The sequence below is a fragment of the Cervus canadensis genome, chromosome 20 (genome assembly GCF_019320065.1).
Source record: "Cervus canadensis isolate Bull #8, Minnesota chromosome 20, ASM1932006v1, whole genome shotgun sequence".
Taxonomy (NCBI): Eukaryota; Metazoa; Chordata; class Mammalia; order Artiodactyla; family Cervidae; genus Cervus; species Cervus canadensis.
Window position 1 is genome coordinate 394 of NC_057405.1, and position 22,295 is coordinate 22,688.

Sequence of the window (22,295 nt, forward strand, 5' to 3'; positions counted from 1 at the left end):
CCAAACTCATTGCTCTCCTTTTAAAAATATTTTCATGCCTACTTATTATTTTCTATTGTCAAATTTTATTTTTAATAGATAATATATTCATATGGTTCAAAATTCAAGATACACAAAAGGGGAAACTATGAAATATACTCTTACTTCTGATGCGGGGTAGCTCCTCTTGGCCACTGCTCCTGCCTACCTAGATAGCATACTGGAAAGCAGAGACATTACTTTGCCAACAAAGGTCCGTCTAGTCAAGGCTATGGTTTTTCCAGTGGTCATGTATGGATGTGAGAGTTGGACTATAAAGAAAGCTGAAAAAAAAAAAAAGAAAGCTGAGCACCGAAGAATTGATGCTTTTGAACTGTGGTGTTGGAGAAAACTCTTGAGAGTCCCTTGGACTGCAAGGAGATCCAACCAGTCCATTCTAAAGATCAGTCCTGGGTGTTTATTGGAAGGACTGGTGTTGAAGCTACAATACTTTGGCCACCTGATGTGAAGAGCTGACTCATTGGAAAAGATCCTGATGCTGGGAAAGATTGAGGGCAGAAGGAGAAGGGGACGACAGAGGATGAGATGGTTGGATGGCATCACCAACTTGATGGACGTGGGTTTGGGTGGACTCCGGGAGTTGGTGATGGACAGGGAGGCCTGGTGTGCTGTGGTTCATGGGGTCACAAAGAGTTGGACACGACTGAGTGACTGAACTGAACTGAACAGATGACATATACTGGCTTCTAGATAGCCTGTTTCCCTCCCAGAGGCAACCAGTATTATCAGGTTCTTGTGTATGCATATACTGGCAAATTCAAGTAAATATTCTTCCTTTTCTTCATAGATAGTAATATTCTATAACCGTTGTTCAGCACCTTTCCTCTTTGCTCTTAATAATTTACTTTTTAGATCATTCCATGTTAACTACATAAAGAACGTTTTCATTTTTGTGCTATGTAGTGTTTTATTATATGGATTTACCATAATTTATTTGACTGTTTTCCTATTTTACTGGACTTGAGGTAATTTCTCATTTGCTGTTAAAATCAGTGCTTCAGTGATTGATCAAGTAATGTCATTTTGTATGTGTGCAAGTGTCTGTGGAGTAATTCTTTGAAGGGGGATTGCTGCATCAGGAGTGTATACATTTTGTATCCTTGATCAGTTCAGTTCAGTTCAGTTCAGCAACACGCCAGGCCCTGTCCATAACAAACTCCTGGAGTTTACTCAAACTCATGTCCATTGAGTCTGTGATGCCATCCAGCCATCTCATCCTCTGTCGTCCCCTTCTCCTCCTGCCCCCAACCCCTCCCAGCATCAGGGTCTTTTCCAATGAGTCAACTCTTCGCATGAGGTGGCCAAAGTACTGGAGTTTCAGCTTCGGCATCAGTCCTTCCAATGAACACCCAGTACTGATCTCCTTTAGGATGGACTGGTTGGATCTCCTTGCAGTCCAAGGGACTCTCAAGAGTCTTCTCCAACACCACAGTTCAAAAGCATCAATTATTCGACATTCAGCTTTCTTCACAGTCCAAATCTCACATCCATACATGACCACTGGAAAAACCATAGCCTTGACCAGACAGACCTTTGTTGGCAAAGTAATGTCTGTGCTTTTTAGTATGCTATCTAGGTTGGTCAGAACTTTCCTTCAGGAGTAAGCGTCTTTTAATTTCATGGCTGCAGTCACCATCTGCAGTGATTTTGGAGCCCAAAAAAATAAAGTCTGACACTGTTTCCACTGTTTCCCCCTCTATTTCCCATGAAGTGATGGGACCAGGTGCCATGGTCTTTATTTTCTGAATGTTGAGCTTTAAGCCAACTTTTTTCACTCTCCTCCTTCACTTTCATCAAGAGGCTTTTTAGTTCCTCTTCACTTTCTGCCATAAGGGTGGTGTCATCTGCATATCTGAGATTCTTGATATTTCTCCCAGCAATCTTGATTCCAGCTTGTGCTTCATCCAGCCCAGCGTTTCTCATGATGTACTCTGCATATAAGTTAAATGAGCAGGGTGACAATATACAGCCTTGGTGTACTCCTTTTCCTATTTGGAACCAGTCTGTTGTTCCATGTCCAGTTCTAAGTGTTGCTTCCTGACCTGCATATAGATTTCTCAAGAGGCAGGTCAGGTGGTCTGGTATGCCCATCTCTTTGAGAATTTTCCACAGTTTGTTACAGTCCGCATAGTCAAAGGCTTTGGCATAGTCAATAAAGCAGAAATAGATGTTTTTCTGGAACTCTCTTGCTTTTTTGATGATCCAGCAGATGTTGGCAATTTGATCTCTGGTTCCTCTGCTTTTTCTAAAACCAGCTTGAACATCTGGAAGTTCATGGTTCACGTATTGCTGAAGCCTGGCTTGGAGAATTTTGAGCATTGCTTCACTAGCGTGTGAGATGAGTGCAATTGTGTGGTAGTTTGAGCATTCTTTGGGATTGCCTTTCTTTGAGATTGGAATGAAAACTGACCTTTTCCAGTCCTGTGGTATCCTTGATAGGCCTTGTCAAATTGCCCTCCAAGAGTTTAAACCAGCTTACATTCCAATTGACTTTGTATTTACATGGCTAGGGTAACCAGACATCCAGATTTGCTTGGGACGGTCTTGGTTTTAGCACTGAAAAGCCCATGTCTGAGAAATCCCTCAATCCAAGGTAAACTGGGATAGTCACCATTCTTCTATACTTTCTCTGACACAGTGTGATAACATATTTCTACCTTCACATTAGCCTTTTGCTAACATATGTTACCCCTTCCCTCTTCTTCACCTCAGCATATCCTGGCTTTTCTTTAATCTTCCTCTACAGTGCCTGGTAGACACATGCTACTTTGGAAATATAGACCTTGTTAAGACTTATCCTGTAGTGTGGCTTTCCAGATGTGCTATGAGTAAAATAGTGTGAAGACTGTTTGCCAAAGAAATATGTAATTTATATAAAAAAATAAATTTTATAAATAAAAACGGGTTTTGCATGCAGAAATTTTTTACTATATGTATTCATTCTTTTTTAAAAGAAATTATTTATTTTTGTCTGTGCTGGGTCTTTGTTGCTGTGCACGGGCTTTCTCTAGTTGCAGCGAGTGGGCTTTTCATTGCAGTGACTTCTCTTGTTGTGGGGCATGGGCTTGGCATGAGGGCTCAGTAGTTTCAGCACAAGGGGCTTAGTTGCCCCATGACATGTGAAATCTTCTCAGACCAGGGATTGAACCCATGTCCCCTGCTTTGGCAGGTGGATTCCTAACCACTGGACGAAGTCCTGTATTCATTCTTAACTAATATTTTCTTTAACGGCTCCTTGTGTTTTGTGTCATTTTTTAAAGAAATCATTCTATGAGACTATTGTTGTTATTATTTTGCTAAGGTTTTTCTTAATGATTTTTTTTTTATTTTTAAATTGAAATCTTTGACACATTTGGAATATATCTTGGTGTAAGATGTGAGGTTTGGATCTCACCTTCTTTTTTTCTTCAGATAATTACCTACTTCTGTCTGTTGGTTGAATGATTTATCTCCCCCCGCCACTGTACTGAAATGCCACCTTTATCCTAGGTTAAACCCCTTGAAGTATTTGGGTCTACTGGACTTTATTATTAATATAGTCTATTACATTCATTTGTCGTACAACAGTATCACTGTTTTAATTATTTATAATATGAGTTAATATCTAGAGCTAGTTCCTCCTCCTTATTCTTTTCCAAATTTTCTTAGTTAACTATTCTTCCTGATTTATTTTTCCATCTGAATTTTGATGGAATTTGAACCAGCCTGTTCATATTAAAAATTCCTGTTGCTATTTTTAGTGACATTACAAAAATTATAGGTTAATTTAGGGAGACTTTGATGCTGAATCTTCCTCTCTGAGAAAATGGTATATTTTCCCTCGCTTGTTCAAGTTTTCTTTTGTAGACCTTAAAAATTTTTTTTCAGGTGACTTCCCTGGTGGTCTATTGGCTAAGAATCCATGCTCCCAATGCAGGGGGCCCCAATTAGATTCCTGGTCAGGGAACCAGATCCTACATGCTGCAACTAAAGATCCTGCATGCTGCAACTAAGATCTGGTGTAGCCAAATAAGTAGATAAATATTAAAATTTTTTCCCATACTTTCTTCATATAAATCTTATATTTCTTTTAAGACTATTCCTAGGTATTTTTTCATTTTATTATAAATTTAATCTTATCTCCTGTTAGATCTTCTAACGTGATTGTTCATGTGAATTTTAGAATTATTTCGTCTTGAGCACTAAAATCCCTTTGAGAATTGTGTTAAATTTGAGAATAATTGATAATTTTCAGTATTCCTATCCAAGACAATGCCTTTTTTGTTTTTATTTTTTGATATCTCAGTAAGGTTTCCTAATTTTTCTACAGATAGAATCAGAAACTGCTTATTATGTTATTCCTAGAATTTTTATGAACTTTGTTGCTATAGTGGATTGGATCATTTTTTCCATTTTATTTTCATTAGTCATCGCTGATACATAGAAAATTTATATATTTTTGAGTATTTGTCTTACATTCACCCACTTTAAGTTTCTAAAAATATTTCAGTTTTTTCTCTTGGCTTTTCAGGGTACACATTTATATCATTTGTTAATAATGGAAGTATTTTTTCTTCCTTTTCTCTATATAGCTCTTCTATTTTACTAGCTATCTCTTCTGTTTCTTGCTTTTCCCTCCCCCATCTCTTTCTGTATGGCCAGAAATTTTAGAGCCATGGTAAATAATAACAATGATAATGGGTATCCTTGTTTAGTCCCCAACTTTTCTGGGAACATTGTTTTGCTTTATTTGTAGAACTCTTCGTAAATGAGCTATGGTTTCTCTGTTTTCATTTCTTTTAATTTCTTGGCCATGCCTCATGGCATGCAGGATCTTAGTTCCCCAACCAGAAATCAAACCCATGACCCCTGCATTGGAAGCACAGGGTCCTAACCATTGGACTGCCAGGGAAGTCTCCAAGCTATAGTTTCTTTTAGATGGACTTTTAAACAAATTGAAAATAAAGTCTTTGTTATCACTCAGTATAATAAATTTAAGGATGATCTCAATTTTTTTATTATTGAAATTTTTATTCTCATATAGTTGCATTATCTATGGATTATATATAGTCTGACTATAATAAACATTGCTATTTGGCAGTTAGAAAATAGTATATTTTAGTTGAAAACTGCTTAGCTCTGTAAAAATTAGAATATAATTAATTATACTATATAACCACACTCAGAATAATTTAACTTTTTCTCTTTTTAACTCAGAAGTCACTTAGTATACCTCATGTTTTTTCCCAGACATCATTTTTTGCTTAAAATGTGGAAGTGCTAATTAATAGAGTTCCAGTTATTTGAACACAATAACAGTAAATGTTAATGGTTATTTAAAATGGAGCCTTTTCTTTTAGAGTATTTAAAATTACATGTGTATTTATGTATTTTATCTAAGTATAAAGTATTATTGAATTATTATGATTTCAAGAATATTGGGGGAAAGACCAGGTCTCTATTACTCAATAAACACTTGTTTTGTGAAGCAGTCAAGAAAACCAAAAATATCTGTTCAGTTCAGTTCAGTCACTCAGTCATGTCTGACTCTGCAACCCCATGGACTGTAGCATGCCAAGCCTCCCTGTCCATCACCAGCTCCCAGAGTTTACTCAAACTCTTGTCCATTGAGTCAGTGATGCCATCCAACTATCTCATCCTCTGTCGTCCCTTTCTCCTCCCGCCTTCAATCTTTCCTTGCATCAGGGTTTTTTCAAATCAGTCAGTTCTTCACATCAGGTGGCCAGAAGTTTGAAGTTTCAGCTTCAGCATCAGTCCTTCCAATGAACATTCAGGATTGATTTCCTTTAGGATGGACTGGTTGGATCTCCTTGCTGTCCAAGGGACTCAAAAGAATGTTCTCCAGCACCACAGTTCAAAAGCATCAGTTCTTTGGTGCTCAGCTTTCTTTACAGTCCAACTCTCACATCCATACTTGACTACTGGAAAAACCATAGCTTTGACTAGCTGGACCTTTGTTGGCAAAGTAATGTCTCTGCTTTGGAATATGCTGTCTAGGTTGGTCATAACTTTTCTTCTAAGGAGCAAGCATTTTTTAATTTTATGGCTGCAGTCACCATCTGCAGTGATTTTGGAGCCCCCCAAAATAAAGTCTGTCACTGTTTCCCCATCTGTTTGGAAGCACAGAAGAAGTTCATGGTTGATGTTTTCACCCAATAAGACTGAAATCTTATCACAGAGCAATACATTGCTATACATATTGCCTGGAATAATTTCCTTTTTTTAATTTATTTTTATTAGTTGGAGGCTAATTACTTTACAATATTGTAGTGTTTTTTGCCATACATTGACATGAATCAGCCATGGATTTACATGTGTTCCTCATCCCGATCCCCCCTCCCGCCTCTCTCCCCATCCCATCCCTCTGGGTCTTCCCAGTGCACCAGCCCTGAGCACTTGTCTCATGCATCCAACCTGGGCTGGTGATCTGTTTCACACTTGATAGTATGCTTGTTTCAATGCTATTCTCTCAGAACATCCCACCCTCGCCTTCTCCCACAGAGTCCAAAAGTCTGTTCTGTACATCTGTGTCTCTTTTTCTGTTTTGCATATAGGGCTATCGTTACCATCTTTTTAAATTCCGTATATATGCGTTAGTATATTGTATTGGTCTTTATCTTTCTGGCTTACTTCACTCTGTATAATGGGCTAATTTGTATAACAAGTCCAAAAAACAAATATAAATATGACTTTCTATATGTTTCATTTTATAGCACAGAAAAGCATTTTATAAGGACTCCAGTTGTAGAAAAGCAGATGTACTTTCCTCTTCAGCACTATCCAGTGAACAACATGGTAACAGGTAATTTAAAATAATATTTAGAGTCAACTCAAGTAGGGAAGAAACAAGGGAATACCTTGTACAAAGTATAACTCCCCTGTCATACACACTAATAGGAGACCTCATTCATACTTTAAATAAATTAATCTGCAGAACTGACCCAAAATAGGCCCTGTATTTCCTGTTTTAAAATGCTGGTCTATTGACAAGGTGGAAACACATTCCTGTTTACATAAGACGGTTCCAATTTGTGCCTGTTGTCCTGGCATCAACTTTTGCTCTTAAGTGTCCCGATTTGGAAGATTAATTGTATAAAATGTTAGTGTTAGTTGCTCAGTCATGCTCAACTCTTTGCGGCCCTCTGGACTGTAGGCCCCTAGTTTCCTTTGTCCATGGCATTCTCCAGTCAAGAATACTGGAGTGGGCAGCCATTCCTTTCTCCAGGAGATCTTCCCGACACATGGATCAGGTCTCCTGCATAGTAGGCAGATTCTTACCATCGGAGCCACCAGGGAAGCCAGATTAATTGCTTGAACAACCCTAATTATATAGTTTCCTTTGAGAATCTGATGAAATATATAGGTCCCTTCCTCTAAGCATACATGCATACAAACATAACACATAAACTTTACATATAATTTAAAGAGGCTCACATGTGCCCAGAAGCCCTTTCATGGGTCACCCAGATGTTGACAGACTCCATATTTAGGTTTTCTAGTGCCCAGCATAAAAAGAAGACAATTAATTGAGGCTGACATTGAGAGAGTGCAAACGAAGGAACTAGTTGAAAAGTGGCTGTTGAAATTTGAATAGTGCTAAGTAAGGCGAAGTAGGGAATATTATTTGAATAATTTGATGTGGGTAGTATTTAGTAGGGTCATTGTTAATTTTAAAAATAGAGGATTTAAAAAATTTGTTTTTAAAACACTACGATTAAAATGTGTAGACTTTTGGATGTGTCATTATAAAATCATTTGTATATTTATCATTTTATCTTTTTTAGCAGTGTCATAATTACCTCTTGTAACTAGTTTACAAATTCCTAAATGTCTTCTATCATATTACTATTCCTCTAACTAAGTTTATCTATCCATTTGTTTTATTAGTTTTTTCCTTCTATTCATTTGAGTAATATAAATGGCCTTCAGAAAAGCAATTAAGAACATTGAATGTGTAGTTTGGGGCTAAGTGTTGGAGATACCAAAGAAAACTTCTATTCCAACTATGATAGTAGAAAAAGTCAGTTCTGGAACTCTTAGGAGCAGTTGTTGACTGCAAAGGACAGTGAACTAAGAAGAAGTACAGTTTCCCTTTGCATAGCAAGTGTTTGAACTTCCAGGGTCCACTTATATGAGGGTTTTTTAAATAATAAATGCTACAGTTCTACATACATAATCTGCAGTTGGTTGAGTTTGCAGATGTAGAACCACAGATAAAGGTGAACATTGAATCTCCAGGGCCAGCTATACATTGTAAGTGGATTTTTGACTGCTGAAAGAGTTGGCATCCTTAACCCCCACATTATTTGGAGGGTCAACTGTACTTGTACTATGATTGGGAGTAGCTGATTGCTGCCTAGATTTTTCCCTAGATCTAAATATTCAGATAAGATGTAGGTACCTTAAACCATGGATGGTTATGGTATAGTATTGGTATTGATTTTGCTTCAGGCAGCTCCATCACCACATACTAAATGTCTTTTGCTCATTTGGATTTACTGACTGTTTGATAACATAAAGACCAATAATAAATATTAAAATCAGCCATACAATAAAGACAAATGCTTAGATTTGGATAAGCAACAATGTTGTTCTATATCTCATTGCCATCTTACTGTTTAAAAAGACATGGCAGTGTTATATAAAACAAACTAAAAAAGAACTATAGGGATGTCCCTGGTGGACCAGTGGTTAAGACTCAGTGCTTCCAATACAAGGGGCCTGGGTTTGATCCCTGGCTTACCAGGTGGCACTAGTGGTAAAGAACCCACCTGCCAGTGCAGGAGATGTAAGAGACATGGATTTGATCCCTCAGTCAGGAAGATCTCCTGGAGGAGGAAATGGCAACCCACTCTAGCACTCTTGCCTAGAGAATCCCGTGGACAGAGGAGCCTGGAGGGTTACAGTCCATAGGGTCACAAAGAGTCAGACGCAATTTAGCACACAGGCAGAGAACTAGATCCCACGTGCCACCACTAAGATCCAGTGCAGCCAAATAAAATTATTAAAAACTGTAAAAATAATCATTAGTTATCTTTAAAGTATAATTTTAACCTGTGGTAATCTGGTATTGATTTTACTGGTAGAACTAAAGTAAAATCTTCTAATTTTTTAATTTGTGAAGTTGAATAATTATTTTTTTCTTTCTAATACTGCATTAAATTTAAAAATAGTACTTTCTTGGAAGAAAGCTTTATTTTAAAAATAATTTAATTGTCTTTAATTTTGACATAAAGTGACAGCCTTTCCTTTGTTATCATGCCCATTTGCCTGTACAGGAAGAAATAACTTCTTGTTGAGAAAATCAGCTTGTGTTAATTGAAAATATAGGGCAGTGGTAATCTAATTGAAAATGTAGGGCAGCAGTGTTCTAATTTAGGCAGCGGTATCAGTATTTGTGACTATAACTTTACTGTCTCGTCCTCAAAATGGGTCGAGTTCAACTCAGTGAATGTTAAATCTCTTAAATCTAATGTTTGGTTTTAGAAAATACAAGTTGAAGCTATACCCTAGAACAGGGTTTCTCAGTCCTGGAACTGTCATATATGGCATTTTCAGTTCAGTTCAGTCACTTAGTCGTGTCTGACTCTTTGCAACCCCATGGACTGTAGCACGCCAGGCTTCCCTGTCCATCACCAACTCCTGGAGCCTACTCAAACTCGTGTCCATTGAGTCGGTGATGCCATCCAACCATCTCATCCTCTGTCGTCCTCTTCTCCTCCTGCCTTCAATCTTTCCCAGCATCAGGGTCTTTTCAAATCAGTCAGTTCTTTGCATCAGGTGGCCAAAGTATTGGAGTTTCAGCTTCAGCATCAGTCCTTCCAGTGAATATTCATGACTGATTTCCTTTAGGATGTACTGGTTGGATCTTCTTGCTGTCCAAGGGACTCTCAAGAGTCTTCTCCAACACCACAGTTCAAAAGCATCAATTCTTTGGCACTCAGCTTTCTTTATGGCCCAACTCTCACAACCATACATGACTACTGGAAAAACCATAGCTTTGACTTTGACGGACCTTTGTTGGCACTTTAGGCCAGATAATTCTCTGTTGTAGAGAGCAACCCTGGCCGGTGCCCATTAGATGCCAGTAGCATCCCAGCCAGAAACCTGCCCCTCCCCACCACATGACCCCCATGTTGTGACAACCAGAAGTATATCCAGGTGTTACAAGTGTCCCATAAAATATCAAAGTTTTTTGGGTCTGTTTTTTATTTTTTGCTTTTGACTGGAATTAAGTTCTCTCCATCTGCTGTCACTGGTTATCACCATAATAAAAAATTCTGATTAACAGCTCCATATGTGGCTTCCCAGTGGCTCAGTGGCAGAGAAGCTGCCTGCAGTGCAGGAGATGCAGGAGACGCTGGTTCAGTGTCTGGGTGGGGAAGGTCCCCTGGGGGGGGGGGCCTGGCAACCCGCTCCAGTTCATGGTGGGAAAGCCTGTGGACAGAGGAGCCTGGAGGGCTGTGGTCCCACAGGGCCGGAGAATCAGACGTGACTGAAGCAACTGAGCACATACAGTTAATAAAAAGGAAAAGCATAACTAATAGTGATAAATATCTCGCAGGCAAAAAATTTCAAGCCCAGACCCCCTTGCATTAAAGTGTGAAGTCTTAACTCCTGAACCACCAGGGAAGTCCCCAAACCAAAAAGTTCTGATAATTAAAAGTTTGGGAACTTATAAGAGATACTTTATTAGTTATCTATTTAGTTCAATTCAGTTCAGTCGCTCAGTTGTGTTCAACTCTTTGTGACCCCATGGACTGCAGCATGCCAGGCCTGTCTATCACCAACTCCCAGAGTTTACTCAAACTCATGTCCATTGAGTCGGTGATGCCATCCAGCCATCTCATCCTCTGTCGTTCCCTTCTCCTCTCGCCTTCAACCTTTCCCAGCATCAGGGTCTTTTCAAATGAGTCAGCTCTTCTCATCAGGTGGCCAGAATATTGGAGTTTCAGCTTCAGCATCAGTCCTTCCAATGAACACCCAGGCCTGATCTCCTTTAGGATGGACTGGTTGGATCTCCTTGCAGTCCAAGGGACTCTCAAGGGTCTTCTCCAACACCACAGTTCAAAAGCATCAATTCTTTAGTGCTCAGCTTTCTTTATAGTCCAACTCTCACATCCTTACATGACTACTGGAAAAACCATAGCCTTGACTAGACAGACCTTTGTTGACAAAGTAATGTGTCTGATTTTGAATATGCTGTCTAGGTTGGTCATAATTTTATTCCAAGGAGTAAGCATCTTTTTATTTCATGGCTGCAGTCACTGTCTGAAGTGATTTTGGAGCCCCCCCAAAATAAAATCTGCCACTATTTCCAGTTTCTCCATCTGTTGACCATGAAGTGATGGCACTGAATGCCATGATCTTTATTTTCTGAATGTTGAGCTTTAAGCCAACTTTTTTCACTCTCTTCCTTCACTTTCACCAAGAGGATCTTTAGTTCTTCTTTGCTTTCTGCCATAAGGGTGGTGTCATCTGCATATCTGAGGTGATTGATATTTCTTCCAGCAATCTTGATTCCAGCTTGTGCTTCATCTAGCCCAGCGTTTCTCATGATGTACTCTGCATATAAGTTAAATAAGCACGGTGACAATATACAGCCTTGACGTACTCCTTTTCCTATTTGGAACCAGTTCCATGTCCAGTTCTAAGTGTTGCTTCCTGACCTGCATATAGATTTCTCAAGAGGCAGGTCAGGTGGTCTGGTATGCCCATCTCTTTCAGAATTTTCCACAGTTTGTTATAGTCCGCATAGTCAAAGGCTTTGGCATAGTCAATAAAGCAGAAATAGATGTTTTTCTGGAACTCTCTTGCTTTTTCGATGATTCAGTGGATGTTGGCAATTTGATCTCTGGTTCCTCTGCTTTTTCTAAAACCAGCTTGAACATCTGGACGTTTACGGGTCACGTACTGTTGAAGCCTGGCTTGGAGAATTTTGAGCATTACTTCACTAGCATCTGAGATGAGTGCAATTGTGTGGTAGTTTGAGCATTCTTTGGCATTGCCTTTCTTTGGGATTGGAATGAACACTGACCTTTTCCAGGCCTGTGGCCACTGCTGAATTTTCCAAATTTGCTGGCATATTGAGTGCAGCACTTTCACAGCATCATCTTTTAGGATTTGAAATAATTCAACTGGAATTCCATCACCTCCACTAGCTTTGTTCATAGCGATGCTTCCTATGGCCCACTTGACTTCACATCCCAGGATGTCTGGCTCTAGGTGACTGATCACACCATCGTGATTATCTGTGTCATGAAGATCTTTTTTGTTCAGTTCTTCTGTGTATTCTTGCCACCTCTTCTTAATATCTTCTGCTTCTCTTAGGTCCATACCATTTCTGTCCTTTATTGAGCCCTTCTTTTCATGAAATGTTCCCTTGGTACTCTTAATTTTCTTGAAGAGATTTCTAGTCTTTCCCATTCTACTGTTTTCCTCTATTTCTTTGCACTGATCACTGAGGAAGGCTTTCTTATCTCTCCTTGCTATTCTTTGGAACTCTGCATTCAGCTGGGTATATCTTTCCTTTTCTCCTTTGCCTTTCACTTCTCTTCTTTTCACAGCTATTTGTAAGGCCTCCTCAGAAAGTCATTTTGCTTTTTTGCATTTCTTTTTCTTGGTGATGGTCTTGCTGCCTGTCTCCTGTACAATGTCACGAACCTCCATCCATAGTTAATCAGGAACTCTGTCTATCAGATCTAGTCCCTTCAATCTATTTCTCACTTCCACTGTATAATTGTTAGGGATTTGATTTAGTTCATACCCGAATGGTCTATTGGTTTTCCCTACTTTCTTCAATTTAAGTCTGAATTTGGCAATAAAGAGTTCATGATCTGAACCACAGTCAGCTCCTGGTCTTGTTTTTGCTGGCTGCATAGAGCTTCTCCATCTTTGGCTACAAAGAATATAATCAATCTGATATCAGTGTTGACCATCTGGTGATGTCCATGTGTAGCGTCTTCTCTTGTGTTGTTTGAAGAGGGTGTTTGCAATGACCAGTGCATTCTCTTGGTGAAACTCTGTTAGCCTTTTCCCTGCTTCATGCTGTACTTCAAGACCAAATTTGCCTGTTATTCCAGGTATTTCTTGATTTCCTACTTTTGCATTCCAGTACCCTGTGATGAAAAGAACATCTTTTCTGGGTGTTTGTTCTACAAGGTCTTGTAGGTCTTCATAGAACCATTCAACTTCAGCTTCTTCAGCATTACTGCTCTGGGCATAGACTTGGATTACTGTGATATTCCAAGGTTTGCCTTGGAATTCTGTCCTTTTTGAGATTGCATCCAAGTACTGCATTTCGCACTCTTGTTTACTATGATGGCTACTCCATTTCTTCTAAGGGATTCTTGCCCAAGTAGTAAATATAATGGCCATCTGAGTTAAATTTCATCCATTCCAGTCCATTTTATTTCGCTGATTCCTAAAATTCGACATTCACTGTTGCCATCTCGTGTTTGATCACTTTCAATTTGCCTTGATTCATGGACCTAACGTCCCAGGTTCCTATGCAATATTGCTCTTTACAGCATTGGACTTTGCTTCCATCACCAGTCACATCCACAACTGGGTGTTGTTTTTGCTTTGGCTCCATCTCTTCATTCTTCCTGGAGTTATTTCTCCACTCATCTCCAGTAGCATATTGGGCACCTACCGACCTGGGGAGTCCATCTTTCAGTGTCCTATCTTTTTGCCTTTTCATACTGTTCATGGGGTTCTCAAGGCAGGAATACTGAAGTGGTTTGCCATTCCCTTCTCCATTTATATATTGCTGTGTAACAAATTGCTTCAAAACTTAGCAGCTTAAGACAGTGAACACTTATTATTTCATAGTTTCTGAGGACCAGGAATCCAGGAGCATCTTAGTTGGATGGTGGTAGTTAGTTGCTAAGTTGTGTCCAACTCTTGCAACCCCATGGACTGTAGCCTGCCAGGCTCCTCTGTCCATGGGATTTCCCGGGCAAGCATACTGGAGTGGGTTGCTGTTTCCTTCTCTAGGGTATCTTCCCGACCCAGGAATAGAACCCAGGTCTCTTGCATTGCAGGCAGATTCTTTACTGACTGAACTATGAGGGGAAGCTTAGTTGGATACTTATGTCTAATAATCTCTAGTAAGGTTGCAGTCAGTTTGTCAGCCAGTTTGCAGTCATTTCAGGGACAGGAAAATCTATTTCAAAGCTTATGCATATGGTTGTTGGCAGGCTTTGGGTTCTTGTTGGATTTTGGAAAAAGGCTTAGATCTCACCAAGTGGGCTTCCATAAGGGCTGTTCACAACATGGTAGCTTGCTTTCCTCAGAATGAGAAATGCAAGTGTGAGAAAGAGTGTGTCGAAGACAGAAGCCAGTGTCTTTTCTATATCCTATTCTCAGAAGGGACGTATCATTACTTCTGCCAAGTGCTGTCAAGTCATATAGAACAACCCAATTACAAAGTGGGAGGAGTCTACACAAATTCATGAATACCAGATGATAGGGATCATTCAGGCCCATCTGAGGAGCTGGCTACCACAGACTCATATAGAATTGTCCAACAAGAATGCCTTTCCTAGGAACTCTCTTTTCTTCTTCCCAATTATTTTGGGTTACATTTTCTAAAACATGAGCTAGTTCCTACCTCCAGCAGTTGCTTTGGGAATGAATACCTGACTTGAGCTGGACCAATCACAGTTCTTTGGATTTCTAGACATGGAGTGCAGCAAGTCATGTCATTCTTATTCAAGTGACCATAGCTCTAAGATATAAAACGTGAGAGCTACTGGTGGCCATGTTTTCTACCCTGTAAAGAAAGTCAGCTTGTGTTGAGAAGAAAATTAAATTAATATGTATAGGAAAAAACTGGAGATCATTGAGATGGCTGTGAGAGCTAGTTATTTCTGAGGCTTAGCACCATGTATGCCTTCCTCATAGTTCGGTTGATACGGCAGTGTCTTTCCAGTAAACTCACCTTCAGCTATTTTATTTATTTATTTTTTTTAATTTTTGAAATTGATTTTTATTGGAGTATAGTCGTTTTACAGTGTTGTTTCAGTTTCTGCTGTATAGCAAAGTGAATCAGCTATGTGTAGATGTATAGCCCCACTTCTTTGGATTTCCTTCCATTTTGGTCACCACAGAACATTGAGTAGAGTTTTCTGTGCTATGCGGTAGGTTCTCATTAGTTTCCATTTAAGCTAGTTTAAATTGAGTGTCTGTCAATTTCAGCCTAAAGTCCTAACTACTTCAAAACTGCCACAATAATCCAGTTTTACATCATAAATGTCCTATCCCTCTTTAACTTGCAGGAATAATTTTATTAATATAGTAATTATTTTAAAAATTTCTATCCTCCCACATACCTTTAGAAACGTCACATAGTATGTATGTGCAGTTAATTAAATGTTAATATTTTAATGCACTAGTTTATTTTACATAGAAATCTAGCCATTAGGCAAGGACCATGAACAATATGGAGGATAGTAATAGTGCTTTAAGAGATTTTCTAAAGTAAATGGTTATGTTTAAAATATCTTTAAAGATTGTAATGAATTTTATGTTATTGGCCTCATAGTTAATTTATTAACTGAATTTATTATCTATTATTATAAACAATCAAACTGTATAGATATACTATTGATGGTGGTGGTCTAAATTCAGTCATCTCTGAGCTCTAGCAGAATTTTTTTTCATATGGTATTTACTTTTAAATTAGGTTTCAATATTAGTATAAACCACAAACATTTATATTACACATAAAACATTATCACTCAGATAAGCAACTGCTATCAAGGTAATATTACTCAAAATCATTGAGTCTGTAAGCTCTTTCCATTCAGGTTTTCTTTTTGATTCTCATATCTATTTCAGATTATTAATGACATCAGGATTACTCACACCTACAACCTTTGTTGACTAAGTTGTGATATCAGTTTTCTTCTTAATTTTTTATTAAATACTGTTATCTCAGTGTTAGCAATGCAGGAAGGTGTCACTTGCCCTACTAGGGAAGATGAGCTAGATTTTTGTGTTGTTAGTAGCTAGCTGGATAGAGAATTCTAAGCAGTTACACTCTAAACCAGACACACGTCCAAGTTATTTTGGTCTAGGTACTTTTAAGTTCCAGCCCTAACCTGTACATCACACTCTCTGTAGTCAAAGTGGCTAATGAAGTATCTGGTGTTTTAAAAAGAGTATAAGGCTAAGGGTAGTGGTGAAGAGGGGAGGAAGGTGTTCCCCGATAGTTACCACGTTTTATGGAGAATATTCTCATTGGTATTTCTTCTTTTTACTTCTTTTCTAAAAACATTCTTTGGAAATCTTAGCTCTAATAAATCAAAGACCTTGAAAAGGAGATAGTATGATAGAATTTCCAATATATATATTCTATTCTGTAGGTTATATATCAATTGATGCCATGAAGAAATTTCTTGGGGAGCTACATGACTTCATTCCTGGAAGTTCAGGTTATTTGGCATACCATGTTCAAAATGAAATTAACATGTCTGCTATAAAAAACAAACTAAAGAATAAGTATTAAGTTAAATATTGTCCTTCTATCTGGGCATTTATTTTCTGTAAAATATTACCAAAGATGTGCATATTTTTAAATTCTCCTCTTTGGGACAGGAGGTTGGGGGAATGGGGAAGAATTCTTTCTTCCTCAAAATGTACTTTAGGAAATTCAGAATCATTTTGGCTCTCTGTTTTGACATTTGGGATGGCCTTTTCCCCCAGCTTGTAAGGTTATGTCCACCAATTCTGAGTGCACAGTTGTTATGGAGTAATTGTCGATGAAACATACTTCATGAATTCTCAATCTCTCTCTCTCTGTCAGATATTCTTTTGACTTTAATGTTCTATTAGCTATATATATATATTTCTAGGTTTAATGCTGTAAATGCTAAGTTTTATGATTCTGGTCATCTTATTTTGATTAAAATCTCAGAATGTGATAGTTGAATTACTGTTTCTGGCTTGAAAAAATATGTTAAGAAGTAAATAATTCACACTTCATTATATGGACAGTTTCTGATAATCAGTGTATCAGAAGTGATTTAATGTAAACAAATGTTACGTCTTCTGAAATGAACCCACAAGATACCATAGAATCACAGTGCTAGAAAGGACCTTAGATAATATTGGGTCTAACTTGTTTGTTTTTAATGAGGAAATGAAGGCCTTGACAAAGTGTCTTGCTTAGACTGACTAACTGGAGGCTAAACTGGGACTGGAACACGGTCCTCTTGATTTTTCAGGCCAGTCCTTCCCCACTCTCCCTCATGGTATGTGATATAGTCTATATCAGATATAATAGCAAATCTGCAAAGGGGACTCAGAAACAAGTCAAGCATGCTTGCCTTATCTTCTGAATAAGCTGAAATAGTGTTGAGATTTAATGGTTTCTAGTGCTTTAGTGATTTCAAGAAGGCAACTTCTTTCCTTTTTAAAAAAATTTTTGGCCATGCTACACAGCATGCAAGATCTTAGTTCCCCCACCAGGTATCAAACCCTCGTCCCCTGGAGTGTAAGTGCTGAATTTTAATCACTGGACAACCATGAAAATCCCAGGCAACTTATATTTATTTATATGATCATGCTATGTGGAATCTGGTGGGTTGGTTACATTTTAAAAATTTACTTTCAATAAGAAAACCCCAGTACTTTCTTCTAGGAAGTGCATACCAGTTGTAGAATTATCTAAAGAAAGTGAACTTTTTTTTTTTTTTTTTTAGTGTTTGGGTTATTTGTGTATATATATGGGCACCAGTTTTTCATTTATGAAAAACTCAATAATATGAAATTTTTAGACTAATCTCAGCATTAGCTGAGAAAGTTCTATTTTTCCCATATGATAATTTTTCCTTATGTCTTCATATGTGTAGTTAAGTTCTTTCCTGTGGGTAAATTCTTCTGAACACCTAAAATATATTAATTATCCTTTTCCTGAAATGTATTAAATATTATCTCTCCTGAATACTCAGTCACATTCAGTCAATCATGTTTCTTATATAAACACTGAGCCTATCTGTGCACACGGAGTTAATTATTAATAGGGTTAAGTAACTTTACACCAAGTCATGTGCATTGGGACTTCTTGGAATTGTTTGGGTATTTTCTGATATATGTAGTATGCACATATTTACTTGGTAAATCAAAAACTACAACAAAAGTGATTCCTAGACAAAAGTGATCATATCTTTAAGTATATATAGAAAAGGTCAGATGTAACTATATATCCTTGAAATAGAACCAGAAGCAATAAAATCAGTTAATAATATAAGCCTTTTGGGAATTAGAAGCATGTGAACAAATAAAATAGGCGAAGATAAACTTTTGTTAAAAGTCTGTTGTTTTCTGTTGGTGGGATTGCAAACTAGTACGACCACTATCGAGAACAGTGTGGAGATTCCTTAAAAAACTGGAAATAGAACTGCCATACGACCCAGCAGTCCCACTGCTGGGCACAAACACTGAGGAAACCAGAATCGAAAGAGACATGTGTACCCCAGTGTTCATTGCAGCACTGTTTACAATAGCCAGGACATGGAAGCAACCTAGATGTCCATCAGCAGATGAATGGATAAGGAAGTTGTGGTACATATACACAAAGGAATATATTACTCAGTTATAAAAAAGAATGCATTTGAGTCAGTTTTAATGAGGTGGCTGAAACTGGAGCCTATTCTATAGAGTGAAGTAAGTCAGAAAGAGAAACATCAATACAGTATAGTAACGCATATATATGGAATTTAGAAAGACAGTAACAACGACCTTATATGCAAGACAGCAAAAGAGACACAGATGTAAAGAACGGACTTTTGGACTATGTGGGAGAAGGCGAGGGTGGGATGATTTGAGAGAATAGCATTGAAACATGTATATTACCATATGTAAAATCGATGACCAGCGCAAGTTCAATGCATGAAGCCTGCAGGGCGCTCAAAGCCGGTGCTCTGGACAACCCAGAGGGGTGGGATGGGGGATTCAGGATGGGGGGACACATGTACACCCATGGCTGATTCACATTGATGTATGGCAAAAACCACCACAATATTGTAATAAACCTCCAATTAAAATAAATAAATAAATTAAAAAATCTATTGTCTTAATGGGAAGTGAAGGCAGAATGATTTTTTTATTGCTCATTCAAACTGTTGTTTTTTTTTTTTTGCCTTCATGTATCTAATAGATTGCCTCTGGTTCCCATTTTATTAAAAACACTCCCCCACATTAGAACTTTTGGTTATTCCTCGACCCTTTTGCAAACATGTCTCCTCTGATGCTTTTCACTATTAGGCACAGTCATTCCTCACATCGTTTATTTAATGTATAGTTCTTAGTTCATCTTATTTCATTGTTCATGATCAGATTATTTTTCTTTTTAGCTTTTGGTAGGGTTTTGTGTCATTAGATAAGTTATGAGTCATTGGCAGAATCTGCTATTTACTTCTGAATGTCTCTTTGTTTCCCTTTCTTCCATGATGACAGAACTCCTAATTTCTGTCCAGGCACATGCTACCTAGAATAAAGACCATATTCTCAGTTTCACTTGAAATTAAGTATAGCTAGGTTAACAATGGATGCATAGTAGAAATGGCATGTGGGAACCTTGCTTTAAGATACCTGGCATGTTCCCTTTGTTTCCATTCCTTCCAATCATTTTTCCTGCGTCTTTCATCCTGTTGCTTGGAATGGGGATGTGATAACTACTGTTTGAACCATAAAAGCATACTCAGACTGGCAAAGCATTAGACTAAAAGGAGCCTGGGGTCCTGAGGACACTGTGGAGATATCTGCCACCCCAGCCCTGGGTTGCCTACCTCTAGACTTTCATGTGACCGAGAAAATGTCTTCTTTGTTTAAGGCACTTTATTTTTGTGTCTCTTTCTGCCAGACTAACCATAAATGAGGCATAAGAACAGGCTACTGACCTTGTTTTATGGGAGATAATTGTGTGGAAGATAACTAGTTCTTTACATCTGTAAAGTGTTAATCTTGAAGTTATAAAGGTGACCTTAGTAACATAGCATGTCTTTTACATTTATAGCAGCTTTACTTAAAAAAAAAAAGGTTCTTTCAAATGGAATGTTTAGTTACACTATTACTCAGCAGTGTGGAAAACCTGAAAATAAACTCAGTGTTTAATAATTAAGTAATAGAATGTACCTTAAAATCATATTTCATTGATTTAATGGAATAGCCATTTTTTTCTCTTTAACATCTTTATTAAGATACAATCACACACCACACAATTCACCCATTTAATGGGTGCAACTTAATGGTCTTTAGTGTAGTGACCGAGCCGTGCAACCATTACCGCAGTCTGATTTAGAGCTTTTTCATCGCCCTAGAAAGAAACCCCTTGCCTATTAGGTCAACAGCCATGCTGCTCTTCCACACCCATACCCCTGACTGAAGGCAGCCACTAGGTCTACCTTCCGTCTTTATAGATTTGCCCATTCTGGACATTTTTTGTAAGTAGAATCATGGAACACATGCTCTTCTGTGACAGATGTCTTTCACTTAGCATGATGTGGAGTTTATTCATGTTACACCTTGAGGTATCAGTACTTTATTTATTTATTTTTTATCACAAAGTAGTATTCTGTTGTATGGACATTTAAGTAGAAAAAGATAGCTATTTTGCTTTGCCAGGCAAAGGGAGACACATTGGGCTTCTGCCTCAAAAAACTGTGTCTTCAGGAAATTGTATAGTCTTAAATACATACTTTAGACAAGAACAGGGGCTAAAAATCAATAATCTAATAAACATCCATATCAGGAAACTAGAAAAGAAAAATCACCAGCAACTCCCAAGGAAAATAGAAGGAAGAAAAAATATAGATAAGAGGGGAAATTAATGAAATAAGAAACAAATCTATAATAGGAAGGGACAACAAATCAAGAAAATGTTTACTTTGAAAAGACTAATTAAATTGATACATTTCTAGCAAGACTAGTTAAAAGAGAAAGAAGCACATAAAACCAGTATCAGAAATGAAGCCGAATTTAAAAATTATGAGAGAAATTTGACCAAATTTATGCCAATAAGTTCAAATATTTAAATGAGCTATCTAAATTCCTAGGAAATCTGTTTTACTAAATCTGACATGCAAAAAATAGGAAATATCATTAGTCCTACAACTATAAAAATTATGAATTTACAAGATAAAAAGCTTCCTATAGCCCCATGAGTTACTAGTGTTGTGATCTTGGAAAGCTATGTACCTATTTCCCCATCTCAGAAATGAACGTAATAACATAATGTTAGGGCTTCCTTGGTGGCTCAGTGGTAAAGAATCCACCTGTCAATGCAGAAGACATAGATTCCATCTCTGATCCAGGAAGACCCCACATGCCTTGGAGCAGCGAAGCTTGTGTGCCATGACTATGGAGCCTGTGCCCTACAGCCTGGGAACCACAGCTACTGAGCCCACATGCTAGAGTCTGCAGCCTGTGTTCCGCAACAAGAGAAACCAGCACAATGAGAAGCCTGAGCACCGCAGCTGCAGAACAGCTCCTACTTGCTGCAACTAGAGGAAAGCCCTCGCAGCAATGAAGACCCAGCGCAGCCAAAAATTAAATAATTAAATTTTAAAAGGTAGCGTCATGTCATAGGTAGTACTTTGAGGATTAAATTCTGATAGAAGTACTTTGCACATGGTCTGGTAGTTGACACATGCTCAGTGTATGCTGGCCGTTGAGTCTCCTTTACGGTCTGTGTGTGTACCACTAAATGCAAAAATGTGTCCTGTGGGCACCCTGCTGTGTCTGTTCTGAAAGGTAAAAGGGCCTGGTTTCTCTTTTTTCTGAAGTAAAAGTGCTCAAGGGCAATAGATGCATCTTAAATTTTAAAATAAATCTTTTTCAATTCTGGCTTCCTCCAGAATTATATGGGCTTCCCTTGTGGCTTCCCTCCCTGGTGGCTCAGCTGGTAAAGAATCTGCCTGCAATGCCAGAGACCTGGGTTCGATTCCTGGGTTGGGAAGATCCCCTGGAGAAGGGGAAGGCTACCCACTCCAGTATTCTGGCCTGGAGAATTCCATGGACTCTCTAGTCCATGGGATTGCAAAGAGTCGAACATGACTGAGTGACTTTCACTTTCAGGGTATATGCCTGGGACTGCTGGGTCCCAGTGGTGGGACTGCTGGGTCATATGGTAGTTTTATTCCTAGTTCTCTCTCTCTCTCTCTCTCTCTTTTTTTAAGGAATCTTCATACTGTTCTCTATTATTTGATAAAAATGAAAATATAGGCCTGGGTAAATGTAACTAGGAGAAA

At 38.2% G+C, this 22,295-nt stretch overlaps 1 long non-coding RNA gene across 1 annotated transcript; it reads left to right on the top strand.

The window, feature by feature from the left end:
- Positions 1 to 6,629: 6,629 nt before the first annotated feature.
- On the top strand, positions 6,630 to 17,800 carry LOC122422591. Its single transcript, XR_006263890.1, has 2 exons — positions 6,630 to 6,841; positions 16,410 to 17,800. It is a non-coding gene; the product is annotated as an uncharacterized LOC122422591 (long non-coding RNA).
- The last annotated feature ends 4,495 nt before the right edge of the window (positions 17,801 to 22,295 follow it).